Consider the following 22,582-nt stretch of genomic DNA (forward strand, 5'->3'; position numbering starts at 1 on the left):
CTCTGGTAGATCAGTTTTTGAAAATTGTACTTTTGTTATCTTTTTATGTATTTTAGAGGTATAAGAATCAGAGAGTAAAAAGCAAGGAATTCCTCATTTGATGTAATTAACTCATACTACTTCTTTCATGCTCATTTCTTCCTACCTTAGACTGACCAGCCTCACTGACAGGGGTCCTTAACTGTGGGGTTCCTCTGTGCTTGGTGTGTGTGAGGATGAAGGATAATGCAAGTAGAGAGTATGGGGGGCGAGGCCTCACCAGTACATCAGAGAGGAATGTTCCATGGATTAGTAAAGGAAATCTTCAGTTACCTTATCCCAAAATGTAGAACCAAGAAGAAAAACTGGGAAGATGGGAGCAGGAGCAGCAATCCAAGACAAGAAATTTGGAAGGATGGTGTGGATAAAATCTGAAAAGAGCATTTTCTGAGAATAGATATTTCCCTTTTATCAGAAGTACTTCTATATAGCTTACCTTTGCATTCTCCAAAGCATTTGACGTACCATTTTTTATACTGAGGCAGTGAATAAATGAATTTTGAATGAATGCTTACATCACAAATGATTAGTGGATTTAGTCCATTTACATTGAAAGTAACTATTGATGGTATATAATTGTCATTTTATTGTTTGTTGGCTGTGTATTTAATTCCTCTTTTTCTTTCTTCTCTTGGTCTCTTCCTTTGTGATTGGATGACTTTCTTTAGTGCTTATAATTCCTTTCTTTTTATCTTTTGCATATATACTATAGATTTTTGCTTTGTTTTTACCATGAGGTTTGCTTATAACAACTTATATCTGTAACAGTCCTATTTAAGTTGATAAGTTAATTCTGATTCCATTGTAAAGCTCTACATTTGTACTCTCCTACATGTTTTATGATTTTGATATCACATTTTACTTGTGTATCTCTTAGCTAATTATTTTAATCATAGTTACTTTAAGTACTTTTATCTTTTAACCTTCATATTAGTTTTATTACTTTTACTCTCTTTACTGTTTACCTGCTGACTTTACTATTTATTTACCTTCCTAATGAGATTTATTCTTTCATATGTTTTTTTGTTACCAGTTAGCACCCTCTCTTCTCAACTTAATGAAGACCTTTTAACATTTCTTGTAAGACCAGTTTGGTGGCAATGACCTCCTTTAGCTTTTGCTTCTTTGGGAAATTCTTTATCTCTCCTTCAATTTTGACTGATAACTTTGCTAGGTTAAATATTCTTGGTTTTAGGTTTTTTTCCTTTTAGTGCTTTAAATACTGTTTTCTGGCCTGCAAAGTTTCTGCTAAAAAAAATTGATACTCGTATAGGGGTTTCTTTGTAAATAATAATTTGTTTTTCTCTTACTGCTTTGAATACTCTCTTCTTGTCTTTAACTTTTGATATTTTAATTACAATGTGTCTTCTTGTGATTCTCTATGGGTACATCTTGTCTGAAACTCTTGCAGCCATTATTTCTTCAAACAAGATCTCTGCCTCATTCTCTCTCTCTCTCTTACCCTTATGGAACCCCGATAATATGAATGTTGGTCCATTTGATGTTGTCTCATAAGACTTTAAGCTACCTTCACCTTTTCCATTCTTCTTCCTCCTCCTCCTCCTCTTCTTCTTCTTCTTCTTCTTCTTCTTCTTCTTCTTCTTCTTCTTCTTCTTCTTCCTGTCCTCATTGAGTGAGTTCCACTGTCTTGCCTTAAAGTTGACTGATCTTTTCTTTTGCTTCGTCTAATCTGCTGTCCAACTTATCTTGTATATTTTTCAGTTCAGTTATTGTATTCTTCAGCTCTACGATTTTTATTTGGTGCCTTCTTATATTTTCCATCTCTAGGTTGAGCTTCCCATTGATCATCCATTTTTCTCCCTAGTTCATTAAGCATCTTTATGACTTTGAACCTGAACTTCTTATCAGATAAATTACTTATCTCCATTTCATGGATTTTTTTTCTGAGGTTTTATCTTAATAATTCATTTGGAAACATATTCTTCTGTGACTCTCTGTGGTAGTTTCTATATAGTAGATGAGACAACCACCTTACCCAGTCTTGAAAGAGGGGCCCAGTGTAGGAAATGAACCTTGTCATTCAACTCTGTCCCAGCTCTTTGTCATCTTTTAAAACTTTGTGCTTGCCTAAGCAGTCTATTATATTTTGATAACACCTAGTAATTTAGGACATGTCAAGATCTGTCAATATTCTTAAGAAGAGGGTCTCAGCACTTAAATTCCATTTGTTTGGAAGCCAGGTCTTCAGGCAGCAACTTTAAAAGTATGCCAATTTAAACAGTCCTCTGGGACTGCAAATATAAGCCACACTGGCCAGGCAGTCTTGTGGTGTCCCCTAGGCAACAGTCACAAAAATAGGGGAGTGTATAAGCCCTTTTCTGGAAGATACTAGTGAGATGGAGCAAGCCAGAGGGCCAGTGCCAAGATGCCATCCACAACCCGTGTTCCTTAAGAATAAATCCATAGACTACTAGATGTTTGTCAAACCTGAAATCTACCCTTCAGGCCAAGCTACAGGACCAGCCTAGAGCTCACCGTAATAAAATGACTGGTGGAGGTGTGTCTCAATCTGCTGTCTGCACATTGCCCTTGGGGTTGTAGCCAGCTGAGAACCATCTCTAATTACTATAGTCCCTGGGACCCAGGAATGCAAACCCCCTGGCCACCAGAACCAAGGGATGTACCCAGGGTGGCAGCTGCATTATTCAGGATGACAGATGTAAAAAAACAGGATATCAACTATGTATGAAGCTCCCCTCTAGGAGACACTGGAACTCGAGTGCAGCAGAAAGAGAGGGTGAAGAAAAAATGCCCACCCTCCAATGTTTCTCGAAAGAATTATAGTCAGCCTCTAGATGTGGGTTTAATTAGAAGCTTGTTCCCCAGACCTCAGCCATGATGATTAGATAAAAGGCCTCCTTCACCGAAAGGCCAAGAGCCTGGGTCTGTTGTCTCTTGATGTGGCCTATGGGTGGTAGCTGTTGAAGAACTCTTTCTTTATTCGTTACAATCCTGTGGGACCCATGAGTATAAAACCCCACCGGTAGCCAGAGCCAGACGATATAAAGGTATACCCTGCAGCAGCCACAAAAACCAGTGTGCTGAATAGTGATATGAGATCCTTTCTGGATGACACCAATTGTTACAGTAGGACCAAGAACACAAGCACCCCTCACCTCCAGAGCCAGGCATTCAAGAGACATTCTGTTGGTGGCAGCCATAAAAATTAGAGCATTTTACAGATGAATGTAAAAGCTTTCTTCCTGGAGACACCGGTGTTCTGGAGTATGTCAAAGTGAAAATACAAAGATGATACCTCCCAGTCCCTACCTCCAGAGAGAGCTCCAGCAGGCTCCTAAATGTGTGTGTTAAATTAGATGTTTGCTTTTCAGACTAACACTTTAATAAGCTGTCATTATTTGCAGGTGACATGATATTATATAGAGAAAACCCTAAACACTTCATCAAAAATGCTAAATAAATGAATTCAGTAAATTTGCAGCATACAAAATCAAAACACAATAATTTGTTGCATTTCGATACACTAATAATCCACTATCAGAAAAAAGAATAAAAAACAATCCCATTTACAAATTCACCAAAAAGAATAAAATAGTTACAAATAAATTCAACCAAAGAGGTGACAGAACTATATATTGAAAACTACTAGACAATAATTGAAAAAAATTAGAGGCACAAGCAAATGGAAAGATATCCCATGCTCACAGATTTGAAGGATAAATCTTGTTAAAATGTCCATAATCCCCAAAGCAATCTACAGAAATGGAGTAATCGCTGTCCAAATTCCAATGTCATTTTTCAAAGAAATGGAGCAAATAATCCTGAACTTGTACGGAATCACAAAACACCCTAAATATCCAAAGCAATCTTGTAAAAAAAGAAAAAAAACTGAGAGGGATCCCATTCTTGGACTTCAATATTAAACTATTAAGTTATATTACAAAGCTATAGTAATTAAAATAGTAGGAGTATTGGAATAAAAACAGACAGATAAATGGAACAGAATAGGAAGCCCTGAAATAAACTCACACTTATTGGTCAATTAGTTAATGACAAAGAGGCCAAGGATATACAATAGGGAAAGGACAGTCTCTTTAATAAATGGTGTTGGAAAAATTGGATAGCAACGTGCAAAAGAATAAAAGTCAACAACTATCTTATACCATGCACAAAAATTAACTGAAAATGAATTAGATACTTGAATGCAAGATCTGAAACCATAAAATTTAAAGAATAAGTCATAGATACTAAGCTCCCTGACATAAGTCTTGAAGATGATTTCTTGAATCTGGCTCCAAAAGCAAAAATAAATAAGTGGGATTCTATCATACTAAAAAGCTCTGCATAGCAAAGGAAGATATTCTCAAAATGGAAAGACAACCTGCTGATGGTTAGTATCAAGAAGAGAAGAAATAACAAGTTCTGGTGAGAATATGGAGAAAAGGGAACCCTTTTTCCCTGTTGGTGGAAACATAAATTGGTGAGGCCACTATGGAAAAAGGTATGGAGGTTCCTCAAAAAAGTTGAAAATAGAATTACCGTATGATTCAACAGTTCTACTTTTGAGTTCTTATCTAAAAAAAACCTGAAATACTAACTTGAGAAGATATTTGCACCCCCAAGTTCATGGCAGCATTATTTACATTACCCAAGATATGGGAAGAAGTGTCCATTGTAGGCTGAATGAATAAAGAAAATGTGATGTGCATACACAATGGAATATCACTCTGCCATAAAAGGAAATGAAATCTTGCCGCTGTTGACAACATGGATGGATCTCAAGGGCATGTGCTAAATGAATCAAGTCAGATAGAGAAAGACAAATTCTGTATGATCTCTCTTATATGTAGAATCTCAAAAACAAAACAAACAAAAAAAACAAGCTCAAGGATACAGAGAACAGATTGGTCATTGCCAGATGTAGGGAATAGGGCATAAGAGAAATGGGTAAAGGGCATATACATTACTTAAAAATTAAAAATAATTAAAAATTAAAACCTCATTGGTTGGCATGATATGTTCTTTAGAAATAAAACATTTAAAAAAGTAAATACTGGACCTATTATAGGTTATATATAGAGAAATTGCAAGCTAAAACCTGGCACACTACTGTTTCTATGTTTAGATTGTACAAAGACTTCTGCTTTTTATTTTAAATTTCCTACCTGCCCATATGTTTAAAAAAAAAATCTGAGACACTTTAAGAGGTGACATTTTTTTAAAAGTTATTTTAGGAAGAGATTTATTTTAATTTATTTCAATTTATTTCATTTGGTAAATAATGTTAAAATGAGTCATATTTTGTTTGCAACTTTAGTTATTTTAATAATTTGAATGTAATTCTATTTAGCACTATTTACACTTTTGCTCATAATGTATATATCCTTGTTTAGATCTCATTATGTTTTTAATTGTTTTGTATTTGTCATTCCCATAGTTTTTTTCCACATGTGTTAAATCTGGAGGTTTTGCCAGGTGGAAAGCCAAACAGAGAGAATGAAGTATATTAATTACAGCAAGAGTAATTAATATGCATATCTGCACTGTATGCAATTATCTATGGACTTTCAACACTGCCTTGAAGAATCTGCTATATATTTTCTTAATAGATTCTCTTTCTTATTTTCTGGGAAAATTATTGTAAAACTTATTTTTCTTCTCACCTTCCATCTTACTTATATCTCTCCATTCTCCACTCATGTATAATTCATGGAGGAAAATAGAAAATAGTAGACTAGAACTAATTCCCTCATCTTCTAACTAGTAAATAGGTATATGCCTATGACCGTTGTCACCACTTTATTTATTTTCTTATATTAAAATATCAGCTGTGTCTTTCCTGCTGTTAAAGATTTATCCCTCCACTTGTAAGTGAATTCTATACCTTCTTATCTACTTGGATATGTGACCCTCATGGAGTAGCTCCTGTGTTGCATCTTGCCCTTGGTTCTTACTCTTAATTTCCCCTGCGTGGAACACTGTTTTTCTGCTTTTTAATTTATTTTTTTTACAGTGCCTTTCTTATTGCTCCTTGTTTCCCTGGAATCCTCTGTTTTCTGCACAAATATCTGTTCCTCCTTTAGGTATAAACCAAAGCATTCTCTGATTACCTCCAGATATACTGAAACAGTCTTTCTTATAGAAAATGTGCAATTATCAACATCAAGAGGAACTATGTTTTATTACGTTTGCCTGTTCTCATATATCTTTTCCTGGCGATTCTAAGGTGGTTAAAGGCATCAAGCTATACATTCAGAGAGATTTGTGTTTAAATCCATTTTTACTGCTTTCTAGCTGTGTGAACTTGGGCAAGCCACTTAGCTTCAGTTGCCTCATCTATAAAAAAAAATTAAAAAAAACAATCTTATTGCTGTCAAGAATCAATGAGCTAAAAAATAGAATCAATGGTGTCATGCCTATTATGTGCTTAGAATGGTGGCTGGCATCTTTTAGGTGTCCAATAAATGCTAGCTATTGTACCTCGGAAATGTACGTCATAGACTGCAAACTTTAAAGTATCATTAATCCATAGCCTCAGCTCCCACACACTGAATTGCATCCTCATGTTTGCCCTGAGGCTACATCTCTCACAACCTATTCTCAGCCAAAGAGAAATGTGGTGGATACACTAAGACAGGCCTATTCTTGGAAAACATGAGAACACTCAGACTTTGTCTCCAGGACTCCCACCACCTTGCTGAACTGCCTTAGAATTCCAGTGTAGTCTAAAGTTTCCCTAAGCACATTTCCTTCTTTCCCATTCTCCTTCAGATGTCTCAAATCTGCATCATAGTCTATGGCTTTCCCAGAATCCTCTGGCTCCTTTTTCATGTTCACTAGCTGGCATTTCTTGTGTGTTGAATTCTGGCTTGTCATTGGCTTCTTGGAGATCTTGGACTCATATAAGTGGTTCTGGGAGCGGCTTGAGAAGCTGTGGCTGTCGTAGATGAAGATTTGAAACTGGCTCACCTATAACCTGGTGGGTCAAGAAGATGCTATTATATTTGGTAGATGGTACATGAATAGTTCCTGGAACAAGATGACAGCTTAGTTGCTAAGTGTTTCACCACTGGTGATATGGGAAAATGTCCCTGGAAGGGAATGCTCTGGCAGGTGCAGTAATGCAGGTGTTTGAAAGGTATGGTGGAGACAATGCTATTAAAACAGTTGGTTGGTTATAGGTAAATTGCATAGAGGATAATGACAGACTAAGGGCAATAAATGACTAAACATGATAAATAACAAGCCTTCATGATAACTTATAAAGAAGGCCCTTAACTTCTGTAGTGGAACAGCAAATATATAGAGAGCAGCAGCCTGAAAATGTCATTATTAGGGTTGCAGAGCTCCCAAGAAATCTGAATACTCAGCCAGTTCAAGTCTGTTATGCCAAGGTCAGAGTTGTGGTGGGGGAAATCTAGTACTGTGAAAATGGAATGGAGCATATGGTTTATTTCTTTTGATGATATTGATTCTGGGGAACCTATAGACTCCTTGGACTTGCAGTAGTGGTCTCCCTTCCCTAGTAACAACTAGAACTTCCCAATGCTGGATGATACTGAAGTCTCCTTTGCAGGCTAACAGGTGCCTCCCTCGGGGGCTGTCCTCACCTTCTGTCTTGGTTGCCAAGGTGCTAACTAGGATTAAATTTCTGCATAACCCAGCTGGACCTGATGAAGGAGGGAAAAGACAAAAGATCTGCAAAAATTCATTAGCATGTATCAGCAGGAGCCAGAGGAGTACCTCAAGGATCAAGAAGGCCAGAATATAAAACTAGATAGGAAGAATTCATTGATTTGAGAACACTTTCTTGGGATACAGGAATCAAAATCCTATTAGGAAGCCCAGAGGAATAGACCAAACTTGTTGCTAAAGTGACATCAGAAGCCTAGAAAAGTTATGTACAATATCTAGCAAAATGGAAAGAAATCCTGAGTTGCCTTGAAAGATGAGGGAATTGGGCATCCTGGGATGGATGTCTTATGTAAAGCTGGATGACCCACCAGAGGTCTATGTTCCACAGAAGGGCTCAAAGGAAATACCATTCACACAAGCCATCCAGAAAATACCAGTAAGAAGAGCATCAAGTTCATGAAGACATTCAGTGATGGCTTTCCTCCTCAGTGCTGATTGACCATCGAGGAAAGAGTCACAGAAATAGGCTCATTAATATCTTTGGAATGATGAGGACCCAAAGAAAGTCAGATGGTGGTGTTTTAACACTAAAAATATCATGGCATCCCATTTAGAGCGCAGGCATTTAGGGAGTCCTGGATAAGATCTAGTTCACAGTGTAGCCACTGGGTCAGAGGACTCAGTGGTCATTCCCAGTTACCAAGTATTTATAACTGGAACTGATATACCTGGCAGTTGGAACAAAACCCACCTTGGGTCCTTCATCTATGGAATAAGAGCTATCCTAGTATGTATTGGAGGGAGATTAGTACCATTATTAATGTTCCAACCATTATACTTGTGAGTACCTATGGTAGTCTTTATCATGTTTCATTTTGCCCTATTTACCTTATCATATTTCTTTTTATTTTATATTTAGCTTGGGATTATAGAAACCTCATCCTGCAGAGTAACTGTAGACGAATGCAGACTTAACCAAGTAATAGTCTTGCTCCTTGTTGCTCTGGCTGATGTGGTATCACTGTTAGAAGCAGATATTAAGATTTCAAGTACATGATATGCCGCCAGTATTTTGGCATGCTCATTTCTCTTCATTTCCATTAGAAAAGTAGATCAGGAACAGTTGCTTTTAGGATCCATTAACCTTCCTGCTTGTGTCATAATATAGTCCAAAAAAACTGAAACGCATGACCATCACACAGAATGTCACAAAGATGCATTACAGAAACGACATTGTTCTGGTTGGACAGGATGAGCAAGGGGTGGCTAGAGTGCTGGTGACTTTGGCAAGACACCTGTACTCCAAGGGTAAGAGATAAACTCAAGGCAGTTTCAGGGATCTGCTACTATGTGAAATTCATGGATATAGATGTCAGCAGTGTGTCAGGCTGGCTCCTCCAAAGCAAAATATAAATTCCTACATCTTGCATCCCCTACAACAAGAAAGAAAACCGTGTACCTTGGTAGATATTTTTTGGTTTCTGGATGCAGCACATTCCCGTCCTGAGAGTACTACCTTAGTGCAATAGTGGTGGTGACGTGAGAGCAATTAGCTTTAGGTTGAGCTGGGATCAGAAAATAGCTCTGCAGAAGTTCCAGGCTGCAGGGCTTCAGCCTGGCCACTTGGTCCATATGATCCTGCAGACTTTAAGATGTTCAGGTATCAGTATTGGGAAAAGAACCTGTACAGAGATTATGGACAATGCCCAGTGGGAGAATTCAGCTGAGGGCTTCTGGAATCTGGAACACCATGCCATCTGTAGCAGAGATTAACTACATAGCTAATGAGACATAGCTCTTGACTGGGCCTTAGTAGAGATGGAATGCTTAACTTTGGAGCAAATACCAAGTAACCAGGTTTCCGGAAATGCCCACTATAAGCTAGATTCCGTTAGAATTGCCAAAGTCAGATGTACTTAGCAGCACTCATTCTAAGGTGAAAATGGGACATTGGGATGGAGCCCAAGCAGGACCAGATGTACAAGTAAGCTGCATGAGTAAGGATCCACGCACTCCCATGTCACCCACTATGGTTGACTGTACCAGTGGTTCTTTCCCAGTTCACACCCACGTGAGCTCTTGTACAAATCACAAAGGAGTGGGCCAATTCTGAACGGGGCACATAGTAGGGGCTGAATAAATAGTAAATCTAAGGAGTTGGTTAAACTTCTGCTTTTGTGTGGGTGCATAATGATCATTCCTGTTCTACAGATGAAGAAACTGAGGCCAAGTGAGGTAAAGTTCATCACCTGTATGTAATGAATAAGGAGGCTGGAAAACAGATGTCCTGCCTCATGCCATAATGTGCTGTCTACTATACCCCCTGTTTTTCATGTTTACTGCAGGATGTTGTCTTCATTTTGGAAGGAGAATCGGGTTCATTATTAGAAATTAAATTATAACACAGTTAATGTTCCACATTTAAAACATTTAAAATGCCATGCCCCATTTGCTAACCTAAAAACTGGTATCCACATATGTTGAGTCACTTTTTTCAATTACTTGCAAAAATGGATAGAGATTGGGAGGGGCTGTGAATTTATGCATACTAATGAAACCTTAAAATAAAATGTTTCCATGTGCAACTTCCAGTCTTGTTGGATAACTTTACTTGATTGAAAATTACTTGAGAAAGATGAAATCATAAATTACCTTAAATTTACTGAAAGGCTGTGAACCAACTATATTAGGTGTGAAGCTGATGAAGTTTCATCCTGAATGGAAATAAGTTGAGAAAACAACATGACTAATATTTCAGATACATCTCCAGAAAGATGGCTGACAGTATTAGCTCCACTGGGTCGAATACTGAACAACACTGCCAATACATTTCTGCTATCATTACAATAGCAAAGAGTTCCATTTATCACTTAACAATTTCCACTGTCCCATTTGTATTTCCTACTGTGCATATTCATTCTTTTTCTACTAGTAATGACTCATTCATTCATTTATTCCTTCATTCAATGAACCTCTACCTTACCATATGTTAGGCACTATGTACCTATAGAATTGTTTCTACCTGCTTTAGTGGCAAACAACATATTGTTAGATTATGACAAGGTAGCATTTTGCAGATAAAGAAAATGAAGCAAGAGATGTTTGGTAACTTCTTCAGTGTCACACAGCAAGTGTATGAAGGATTTGACCTTTAGAACAGGAAGTGTTGTTCTAGAGCCCATGCTTTTAATGACGATATTATTTCTCACAAATTTCATAGTGTTGTATCACTTCTCTGATTTAAGGTATCCCTGCTATGTTTCTGAGGGAAACATATGTACAGTTATTTTAGAAAAGTAAATCATAATGGCAAGTAATAGGAAAGTCTTATGGGATCTGTTACATATTTTTGTGGGTCTGTGGCAATTTATCTTGGGCCTCAGAAAACTTTATTATTTTTAAAAATACATGTTTTTTAAAAAATTACAAAATATTTGAGAAATCTGTTAGGTGTTATAGCTGAGTCAACTGCCTTTAAAATTTTGTATTCTAGATATGAAAAGCAAAGACCTGTATATATGACTTAGTCATACAAAGTCTTACTATACTTAGTCATAAATTAGAATAATATCATTTAAATGGAAATGTGAATGGACAGTGGCAAGGCTATTTGGGGAAAAGGTATAAATATAATGCAATTGGGGTTGTAGTTGTAAGGCTTTTTTGTTATCCTTAAGATGTGGGTAATGATAAGGTCACTTTAGAATTCTTCAGGAATGTAGGTATAATGTGTCTAAGGTATATGTCTAGCAATGAGACAGACCAGTTGCCTCGTACTCAAAGAACATGATGACTGAGGTTGACCTGGGGGATCTACTGGATAGGACCCGACTGCAATTTTGGATTGGTGAGCTCTTTCTCCTGAAGATCACTGTAGTTTTATCACAACAGTATTTTTAAAATATGTGATATGTTTTGATAGATAGAGGGTCTTATATTAGAAATGAAAATCTTCAAATGATGAGCTGAAAAGAGACCCTAGAGTGCATGCAATTAAAAATAACCAGATACTTATTTTTCTTATAAAGGCAGAAGTAATTCTATTGTCCAATCCAGTAAGAAGTTTTTACTGTTTTCTAATCACTATATTGGGTGTGCTTGTAACCTATAACATCCTTTGAAATTAATTCAATAAACTGATTTTACTAAAATAAAAAATAAACAAAAAGTCTGTCACAATTTGGACATCCTGGACTGGGAATCCTATATTATTTCCAACTGGTCCTGGGGTTTTGTTTCCCAGTTGTGTGCATTCATGGCCATCTGCTTTCATGGCACTGTGACAGCTTACACTCTTGTTGGAGCACTGACTTGCTTAGCTAAACAAGAGTTTCAAGTTGGTATTCAAATAAAAATCTTTTCTCCTGAGCTCTTATCTATTAAATTATACCCTCCACTCATTTTATACTCAGTAACAATACAGCACTTTAAGGTTCATCCATAATTCAATTCATCCACATGATCACGTTTCCATTAAACAAAATTTTATCTTAGCATTGATTTAGATTTACAGAAAAGTTACAGAGACAGTACAGAGTTCCCATATACATCACTTGCAGTGTACTTCACTATTAGCATCTTACAGTGCTATGGTATTTGACACAATTAATTGATACATCAGTATCAACTCAAGCCCATACTTCATTCACATTGACTTACATTTTACCTAATATCATTATCTTTTCCAGAATCCTTACATTTAGTTATCATATCTCCTTGGACTCTTCTTGACTGTTACTATTTCCCAGATTTTGCTTGATTTTGGTGATCTCAAGAGTTTTGAAAAGTGCTGGTCAGGTCTTTTGTAGAACATCATTAGATAGGATTTGTATGATGATTTTATTGCGCTTAAATTGGGGTTATGAGATTTTAGGAGGAAGATCACAGAAGTGAAGTACCATTTTCATCAGGGCTACATCTGTCAACAAGATTATTATTTTTGATCTTGTTTTTGATCACTTGGATGAGGTGGTGTTGATCAAATTTCTGTAATGAAAGTTAACTTTTTAAAAATCCCCCATTTGGAACCCTCTTGCACTGTTGGTGGGAATGTGAACTGGTGCAGCCACTCTGGAAAACTGTGTGGAGGTTCCTCAAAGAGTTAAAAATAGACCTGCCCTACGACCCAGCAATTGCAATGGTGGGGATTTACCCCAAAGATACAGATGCAGTGAAACGCCCGGACACCTGCACCCCGATGTATATAGCAGCAATGTCCGCAATAGCCAAACTGTGGAAGGAGCCTCGGTGTCCATCGAAAGATGATGGATAAAGAAGACGTGGTCTATGTATACAATGGAATATTCCTCAGCCATCAGAAATGACAAATACCCACCATTTGCTTCGACGTGGATGGACCTGGAGGGTATTATGCTGAGTGAAATTGGAGAAGGACAAACATTATATGGTCTCATTCATTTGGGGAATATAAAAGTTAGTGAAAGGGAATAAAGGGAAAGGAGAGAAAATGAGTGAAAATATCAGTGAGGGTGACAAAACATGAGAGACACCTAACTCTGGGAAATGAACAAGGGGTAGAGGCAGGGGAGGTGGGCGGGGGGTTGGGGTGACTGGGTGATGGGAACTGAGGGGGGCACTTGGCGGGATGAGCACTGGGTGTTATGCTATATGTTGGAAAATTGAACTCCAATAAAAATTAATTAATTAATTAATTAATGTCAAAAAATAAAAAATAAATAAATAAAAGCCCCCATTTGTTCTGTGTTCTTTGGAGGAAAGTCATTGAGAAGCAGGACTTAAGCAGAGAATTATCTTCCACTTCTGTGACGATGAAGTTTCTACATAATTTATTTGGCATTGTTTTGTGTGGGATATTTGTCTATTATCTTCCTTTATTCAATTATTTAGGGGCATGTGGGTGGCTCAGTGGTTGAGCATCTGCCTTTGGCTCACATCATGATCCCGGGATCCTGGAATCGAGTCCTGCATGGGCCTCCCCACAGGGAGCCTGCTTCTCCTTTTGCCTATGTCTCTGCCTCTCTCTGTGTGTCTCATAAATAAATAAATAAAATCTTTAAAAATCATTTATATATTGTTATGGATTCATAACTATTTATTTAGATTTTGGGCTAAATTCAGTACTATTTTATTTATTTTATTGCTCAAGTTATGCCATTTTGGCCACTGGAAATTCTTTCAGTTGGTTCCTACGTCGCTTTGACACAGCCCCATCACTGTGTGTGTGTGTGTGTGTGTGTGTACACGTGTGTGCATGTTAGTTAACACTTCCTTCCTTTCTGGCAGTACTACATACTCCAACCTCATTTTGAATATTTCCTGTCCAGTGCTAGAATTAACCATTTTTAAAGCAACTTTGGTCCCTTTTCTTGGAAAGTGGTGTTAGAAACCAAGATGTGATACTAGTTATACTCTGCTACTGGAATGCCATTGCCCCTTCAGCTGACAGAGCAAAGAAAAAAATGTAAAATAACCTATGAGTATATACACGTCTATTCATATTTTATCTAGATTTGTATCAATCTCTCTTTCTCTCTAGACCCCCTCCATGTGTGTATATATATACATATAAAATCTTCATATATATGTATATATATATATATATATCCATCTGTATCTATATTGAGCTCTAATTGATGTCTCTATCTCAAATCCATTACTACATGAATCATTCTAGCCTTTTCATGCTTGTTTATAATTTTCCATTCCAACAGTAAGAAAACTGACTCCACCATCCAGCACTCATTTACTTAATTATTCAGTTCTAGTATACATGTATAATTATTTCAGAATTATTAACCTTTCCAGCTTTAAGAGCTAGGGTGTGGTATTTATGCATACTTTCGATTTTAGTGTTACAGAGTCCACTCCTTTCCAGTTACTTAGGTCAGCACTTTTCCTTTTCTTCCTTCAGTGGGGGTATTTTGTACATTTATAATATAGTTAGATTTTTTTTGTTACATTCAGTTATCCCCTAGCTTCCTGAATGTTTTTTTTCTAATTTTTTCATTATGTTTCATTCTTCTTGCTTTAAAGTCCTATGCATTTGACAAATGTATAATGTCATATGTCCCCATTACAATATCATGAAGAATATTTTCCTTAAATCTTTTTTCCCTAAAAGTCCTCTGTGCTTCACCTATTCAACCTCCTCCATTCCCGAAGACTATTTTTCAAATTACTGTATCATATTTTCTATTTTACATATTAAGATGTTCTATATCTCAATTTCTATAGTTGGTAATGTAAAAGGTTCTGTCTCTGTATGTGTATGTAGATATGTGTGCATCACTTCCTAGTTCCTTGTTGTTTGATTATGTAGATATATATATATTGATGTAAAAACCAACTAACTTTGGTACTGAGAAGCTAAACCGTGCTTATGTGTTATATTTTATACATATATAGACTAACCTCTTATTTCATATTCTATCAATTTTAATATCATGGAATATATTATGAGAATTGGATATATTGCACTATCCCATTCAATAATCCATATTAAAGCCTCAGAAATTGGGGTACCTGTATGGCTCAGTTAGTTAAGTGACCAGCTCTTGGTTTCACTCAGGTCATGATCTCAATGGGGGGTGAGATTAAGCCCCACGTGGGGTCTGTGTCAGGCTCCACTCTCAGTGGGGAGTCTGCTGGAAGATTCTCTCCCTCTGCCCCTTCCCCACTTTCTCCTCCCTAAAATAAATAAATAAATCTTTAAAAAAAAAAAAGGCCTCACAAATTAAGAGAAATCTGTGATAGTATATGACCAAATGGTTAATGCTAGATGTTTGGTAGATGGCTATTAGCTAAAAATATAGAGGACATGAAAGAACAAAGCTGCTTGGTTTTATAGTCTTATATCTAATTTTCTTTATATTCTAATTTGGCTTTCCAAATATAGCTTAAAAAGAATTTATTTACTTGTTCATGAGAGACACACAGAGAGAAACAGAGACACAGGCAGAGGGAGAAGCAGGCTTCTTGCAGGGAGCCCGATGTGGGTGGGACTCGATCCTGGATCCCTGGATTACGCCCTGAGATGAAGGCAGACCGTCAACTGCGGAGCCAGCCAGGCGTCCCCCAAATGTAACTTTTAAAACTTGAATCTCTTTTATTTCTTTAACTGACACCAGGGAAATATGTCTGTTTATTGTAGAACAAATACAGTTTTCTTAAAACATTTTTAAAACATGCAAAAGTTCATGTTTTATAATGATATTAGGGTTTCTTCAGGTAGGAGTTCTACATTTCAGAGGATCCATATGTGATACAAATAGTGAACAATTGGGAACACTAGCTGATAATGATATGATCATTTTTGGCAGTCTCTTTATGTAGGTTCTGGCAGAAGTGTAGTAATACATTAGTCATTTTCACAGAGAAGATACTGGTCCATGCCAGTCTCTTATTTGGGGTGCCATCTGCACCTTTTTTTGTCAGTAAATTCAAAAAGAAAATATATCCATTGATGGATACTATTTCTATTTTTTAAACATTGTTTGAAGCAAACTATACCATTCTTATAGTATAATGAGTACTACACATAACTGAAATTACTTCTGGGCATATTTTATTAACCAGAATACCGGCCTCAACATTGCTCCAATAAGTTTTAACATTTCCATTTGATTTAAATTGTTCACAATTTATTATCTCTAGAGCTCTTGGTTAAACATATGAGGAGACAATGAGTTTTACTCTTTGCTTCATTAATCATGGAGCAACTCACTTGACCCTCATTGTTTCAATTCTTTCATCTCTAAATGTGGTAATAAGGAGACATGGTATCAGAAAAGATGGGCTATATATCTGTTAAGGTTAGCAACAACTAAAGTTGATCTAAACTTAAAGGTTGCTGATAATATTATAGAATCAGGTATTTCAAAGTTTGCTGACTTACTTTAAAAAGTGCAGCTTGATAATTTAAATTACACACAATTTATAAGCTCTTTGAAGACAGGGTTCATGTTACTCATGCTTTGAATACAGTAAATACTCACCAGATATTTGTTGTGCTGAATTGAAGCATGGATAGACTTGCTATAATGACTTAAAAGAAGCTTCTGAAATAGTCAAAGAGGGAAGCTCACAGACATGCTTTGGTGTAAAATAGGGTTTCAAAGAATGATTTCTTACCATTACTATTTTGGACAAGTAAGAAGAGGAAACTATTACTTACTTCTGGATTATTTTGAGGAATTTTATAGTTCTGCTGAATTGTTTAGAGGTTATAACAAACAAATGGTCATGCAGAATAATGAGTACCATTTAAGTGACTACTATGTATATATATAGTTGAATTTTTCAGACTATATACTAGTCACTGAAGACAAATATCATGTCCTAATGATATCTAAAATCTATTGAAAGCTTGCTTTGTACAAAGTATGTTACTCTATTATCTCACTTATCTCCAGATAAGCTCTTTGAAATAAATACAATTTTTAGTTCCATTTTACTAATGGGTAAACCAAGTCCTGATAAGTTTTCATATAATTATCTACTTTGTAGTGAATGGCTTTAAGGGACACATCTCATTTATATTATAGGTCCTTGAGTATAAATGTAGCTTGCTAATATGTGTCTTTAAAAAAACCCTTGTTTTGCTGCCTAAATCTATCTGTGAAAGGCCAGACATTTTGCCAGTGATTAAGAATAAATGAAATATTGAGAAATGGTAATATCTTTTTAACTATAATTGAGAAAACATCTTTGATATTTTAGGTCATAACAGCGTGGCATTTTAAAAAAGATTTTATTTATTTATCCATGAGAAACAGAGAGAGAGGCAGAGACATAGGCAGAGGAAGAAGTAGGCTCCCTATGGGAAGCCCAATGTGGGACTCAATCCTGGGACTCCAGGATCACACTCTGAGCCAAGAGCAGGCACTCAACCACCGAGCCACCCAGGCATCCTCAGCATGGCATTTTTAATCCTGTATTTAAGATCTAGTACCTTATTTAAAGTTAACTGGTTGCTTGTGATTTCTCTAAGTATTTCAGGTGGCCAACTGCTATCTTCAGTCTCTGGAATAAACTACTTAGAAAGAAATTTATTAAAGCTGGTTGTCCAACTGCTTGGAGAGTAGTTGTGTCTATAGCCACCTATATCAACAGCCACTCCTCAAGGCTGTTTAAATAATGGCCCCAAGGCAGCCCGGGTGGCTCAGCAGTTTAGCACCATCTTCAGCCCAGGGCATGATCCTGGAGACCCAGGATCGAGTTCCATGTTGGCCTCCCTGCATGGAACCTGCTTCTCTCTCTGCCTGTGTCTCTGCCTCTCTCTCTCTGTCTCATGAATAAATAAACAAAACTTAAAATAATAATAATAATAATAATAATAATAATAATTAATAATAATAATAATGGCCCCAGAACACCCTGGGCTTGGTAGGAAATCTCACAATGGATTAATTTTAGTTATATCCTGTACTGTCTTTTTAGTACATGTGGCTCTGTAGGTGGCAAACAGCATATATTGTTGGGTAGGCCATTGACCAGTATGTTTTCCTCCATTCAACTGATACGAAGTTATTGGTCATGTATTGAAGGCAGATTAGTTTTCAAAAAACAAAATAACAAAATAAAACCAAAATGAGTGAAGAGAAGCAAAACAATTATATTTAACTCATTCCTTCTCAAACCTTGTATTTTATTTTATTTTTTTTCAAGCCTTATATTTTAGATGAATGTTCTGAAATTGGATTAGTATAGTAATATAGAACACTACAAAACAGTGGAAAAATGTTCCCCAATCCAATTTTGCTTGAGTTGAAAGACTGCCCAAGACTTTGAGAAAAATTTTGAGTAGGTCAGGCTCAGTGGACACATGGAAGCAATTACTCTTCCCAGTTTCGAAAATAAGGTTTATAGGACTGGAAGAAGCTGATGTCTTCCAAATTAGACTGGATCCTGGGTAAATACTACCATGATTATTAACAAATATCTCCTGTGTTATTATGTTTCTAGGATAGAGACATAGATGTAGATATATTTATCTAACTTTAGGTAAACCCCCAAAGGCTCTTTCTGATCCTAAGGAGACATATGACATGTAGGGTTTACCTCTTATTAAATTAGAGGAGGGAGTGGCAACATTTCCTCCTCTAAAAATATCCTGGTACCCTCCTTACCAGGCCCAGTGATATGAGTAAATAGTTGCTATAGTACTGGAGGTTATACCTTCATTCTGTCATGGCTTCTCTCCCAAGTGGATTTCCAGTTGCTTAATATGCCTAGGGAAGCTTCAAATGCACTTTGTCTTCATTTCCCAAAAATGGGAATTAAACCGGATACAGTTACGCTCTCCCACTGAAATCCAAAGCCACAACAATAAATAAAGTTATTATATATGTTATAATAGTATAGTGAAATCATCCATACTCAATATAAGCCATATTATGAGCCTGACAAATAATAAATACTCCTAAATCTTTGTGGGATATTATTATGTGATTTTATATATCATGGAAACTACTCTAATTTCTTAAAGGCTTTTTGTTTGGATTCTAAAATTTTCCACTGGTAAATTCTCAAAATTGCCATATAGTAAACACAAGGGGCAATAGGAAATCTTTCTTCCAAACATTTTCGATGAGCAAACATATAGCTAAAAAGACACTGCCTTGTAATCAAAGATCATTCTAAATTCCCCTTATTAGTAGGTACATTCGTCGCTTGTCTAACATTCAGTCCCACCAACTCCATACCCCTTCCTCCATTCAAATCCCCTTGCACAATCTTCCTGTAGCCCTGGAGAAAAAGCAATGTCTTTCCGCTGTGATTCTTAAGTTAGGAATGTGTTTTGAAGTGCATAAGAGTTATCTTGTTGTTTAATTGTGAAGTTGACGAAGTAAGGTTTTCCTGTCATGAAAAAGCCTGTGCAATATCAAGTGCTTACCTGTCTTCTCAAATATCTATGCCACCCAATTTATTTAACCATTCTTTGGCTTTTGAACTAGATTTCTACCATCACATATCTCTTCTGTCCTGATGACACAAAAAAACACAAGGAAGCCAAAGATATAGCAGAGAAGACTGAGCTTTCAGAAGTACAAGCAATCTTAGGAGACCTTACTTTGATGTTTTGACAATATGTCTTCCCAAGAGAGAAAAATAGGGATAGAAAGAATAAAAAAAAGTAAGGAAGTAAAAAAGGAGGAAAACTTAACAGGCTTACATTACTTAGAGTCTGTAAGTAATGCTTCATGAAATAATTATTTTTTCAAATGTATTTCATCATTCCTTAAATCAATAGTAAAAATCTTTTCATTGTGTCCAACTTACTATACTTCTGTATGTTACAGTCAGCTGTAGCATGAGAATAATTTTAAAGGAGAATGACATTTGAAAAAATTCAAAAGACAAGTCTAAATCTTATTCTATACTTCTAAAGATCTCAGTGATGTTCAATCAAGATGGTTTACTAACAGAATAATAGAATGACAAACTTTTCATCAATAAAAATGTCTGTTACATATGATATCATTATCAAGTTGTAATCAAACCTGTCATTATATGAAAATATTTTCCTAATGTCTATACATTTCATAAATCTTTTATATGATCTTTCAAGACTGAGGCTAGTTGTTTTTAGCTTATATGGCTCATATTTTTCAGTGATCATTTTTTAAAAATATAGAATGCTTTATGAATTTGTGTGTTATCCTTGCACTGGGACCATGCTAATCTTCTCTGTATCATTCCAATTTTAGTATATTGTGCTGTTGAAGTGATCACTTTTGGTGATAGTTTTCAACACTTAAAATGAAATGCTGAAGACTTTTTCAATATATACAAATATGAGTTGAAATAAAATTACATTAAGTAGTAGAAAGGTTTGATACATTAACTAATGATGATGACTACTGGCTTATAAAAATTCACACTACATTTTGTATAACTATTAACTATTGTGTAGCTATGAGCTTAAGAATTGGAGTACCTACACAGTGGGAGAGTACAAATGAACACCTATGCAGATGTTACTATAACAACAGAACAACCAATATGCTATATGATAGAAAAAAGCAAAGTGAAGTACTGATTATAAATGGTGCTTAGCTTTATTAAGCCAAGAGAGCACTATCACTCAAAGTCTGTATCTGACTGAGGCAAGTTGTTTTGCTGTAATCATGTTCTTGAGCTATCTTGTGACTGTCAGTCAAGGACTGCCATTCACCTAAAGGAAGCAGAAGCCTTGAAAATGTTAGTTAGATAATAGTCTGATCCACATTGAAGAACCTTTAATTTAGAAGTTTCCACCACTTTCTTTGAAATGCTCTCACATGTTCATAAGAACAACAGCCATGGAACTATGATAGTGTCAAAAGTCAACCTGCTACACAAACTCCTTTGAAATCTTCAACTGCATAGTCACATGTCTAAATGAAAGACTAGTGATCATCTCATTGGAAATATTTCTAAAATATCAACAAAAAATGAACTTGACATTCCATCACATAAATCCTTTTTTTGAAGGTACATGTTCTTTTAGCTGAAAACACAATTTAATAGTTGCCTTATATTTAGGTAGAGTAAGTCCTATTTGTGATATTTTGATAGGACCATGAATAGCTGTGATGCTTCACATCCTTCTATACAACTAAAATTCTTTTTTTTTTTTTTTTTACAACTAAAATTCTTAAAATTGAAATTCATTACTGGACTTTAGTTCTTGCATATACAACCATCTTGGGAGAGGTAACACATTTGACTGCTTTTGCCATCGTTTGTTGGTGTCAATAAGTTTATCAAATCTTTCTTTGCGAGCACTTTAGATAGGACCTCCAGGAAGATGGGTATAGAGAAAGAATAACTACTTAGAAAAGTATAAAACAGACTAGGAGGGGAATGGGAAAGTTTCCAAAACAAAGATAGAATAATATAAACTTCTGTTTATAATTTCCTTTCATTTTGGTAATCTATAGCAACATTCTTAGTAAGAAAGCAATGACAGAACCAGCTGTTGACAAATTATTTTTCTATAATCCATATTAACTAAGCACAAACTACTGACACAGTATGTCTTCTACTTTGGGATTGGGGAAATGTTTTAAATGTCAATAAATGACTTGTTGAAAGGGAGAAAATTCAGATACATAATTATTTTTTTCTTTCTTTTGTTGGATTGACTTTCCAGGTACATGCTTTGAAAATGACTAAGAAGTGTTATTGTTACAAAAGAAAAAGAAAAGCTGAGGAATAGCAATTCCCTTTTTGAGTTCCTAGGAACATATATAGAGTCTTAATAAGGTCATTGGTGAATATTTTAATTAAGGTAGTCTTAGGCTTATGGAATTACTACGTCATATTAGAATATGCAAAATGAGTGTTTATACTTTATACTTAGTTTGGCCACATACAACCTTTTTAAAAGAGTAGTTGATAGCATTTTCTAAACCTTAATACCTTCTATTCTTTTTAATTTGCTGTGTTCTGAGTTCTTTCCTTATCACTCCACTGAAACTGCTCTCAGTAATGACATTGTTGACTTGACCTGACCTGACAAATTCAATAGATGCTTTCCAGTATTCCCTTTGTTCCATTTGATGCTGTTCATCCATCCCTTATCGATATTTCTTCTTGTCAGTTCTGTGACTCTCCCTGGGTCCCATTTTCTCTTAGTGTTTTCACCACCTAAAAGTCTGAATCTCAGTCTCCTTTGTGGGGTTCCTCTTCCTCCATACACTCATTATACACAGGTATACCTCAGAATTCCACTTGCTATTCTTATTCCTTCTTCATCCTTAGATGATCATATCCACTCACTCTGAAGATTCACTTATTATTTATATTGGTTGTTCCTAACAATTAGGGAACATAGAGTCTGCAAGGTTAGCCCTTCTGAGTCCAGAGGTGAATACTGTATAGTGAATGGAACTGGGGACAATGGAAAATAATAGCACATCTCTGTATCCTCTGCAAAGCCTTGCTTCAGACCATCATTGCC

At 36.0% G+C, this 22,582-nt stretch overlaps 1 non-coding gene across 1 annotated transcript; it reads right to left on the reverse strand.

Moving 5' to 3' along the window:
* Positions 1-20,262: 20,262 nt before the first annotated feature.
* On the reverse strand, positions 20,263-20,370 carry LOC121493985. Its single transcript, XR_005988634.1, has one exon. It is a non-coding gene; the product is annotated as a U6 spliceosomal RNA (small nuclear RNA).
* Between the last annotated feature and the right edge of the window lie 2,212 nt (positions 20,371-22,582).

This window comes from Vulpes lagopus, chromosome 6 (genome assembly GCF_018345385.1).
Source record: "Vulpes lagopus strain Blue_001 chromosome 6, ASM1834538v1, whole genome shotgun sequence".
NCBI lineage: Eukaryota > Metazoa > Chordata > Mammalia > Carnivora > Canidae > Vulpes > Vulpes lagopus.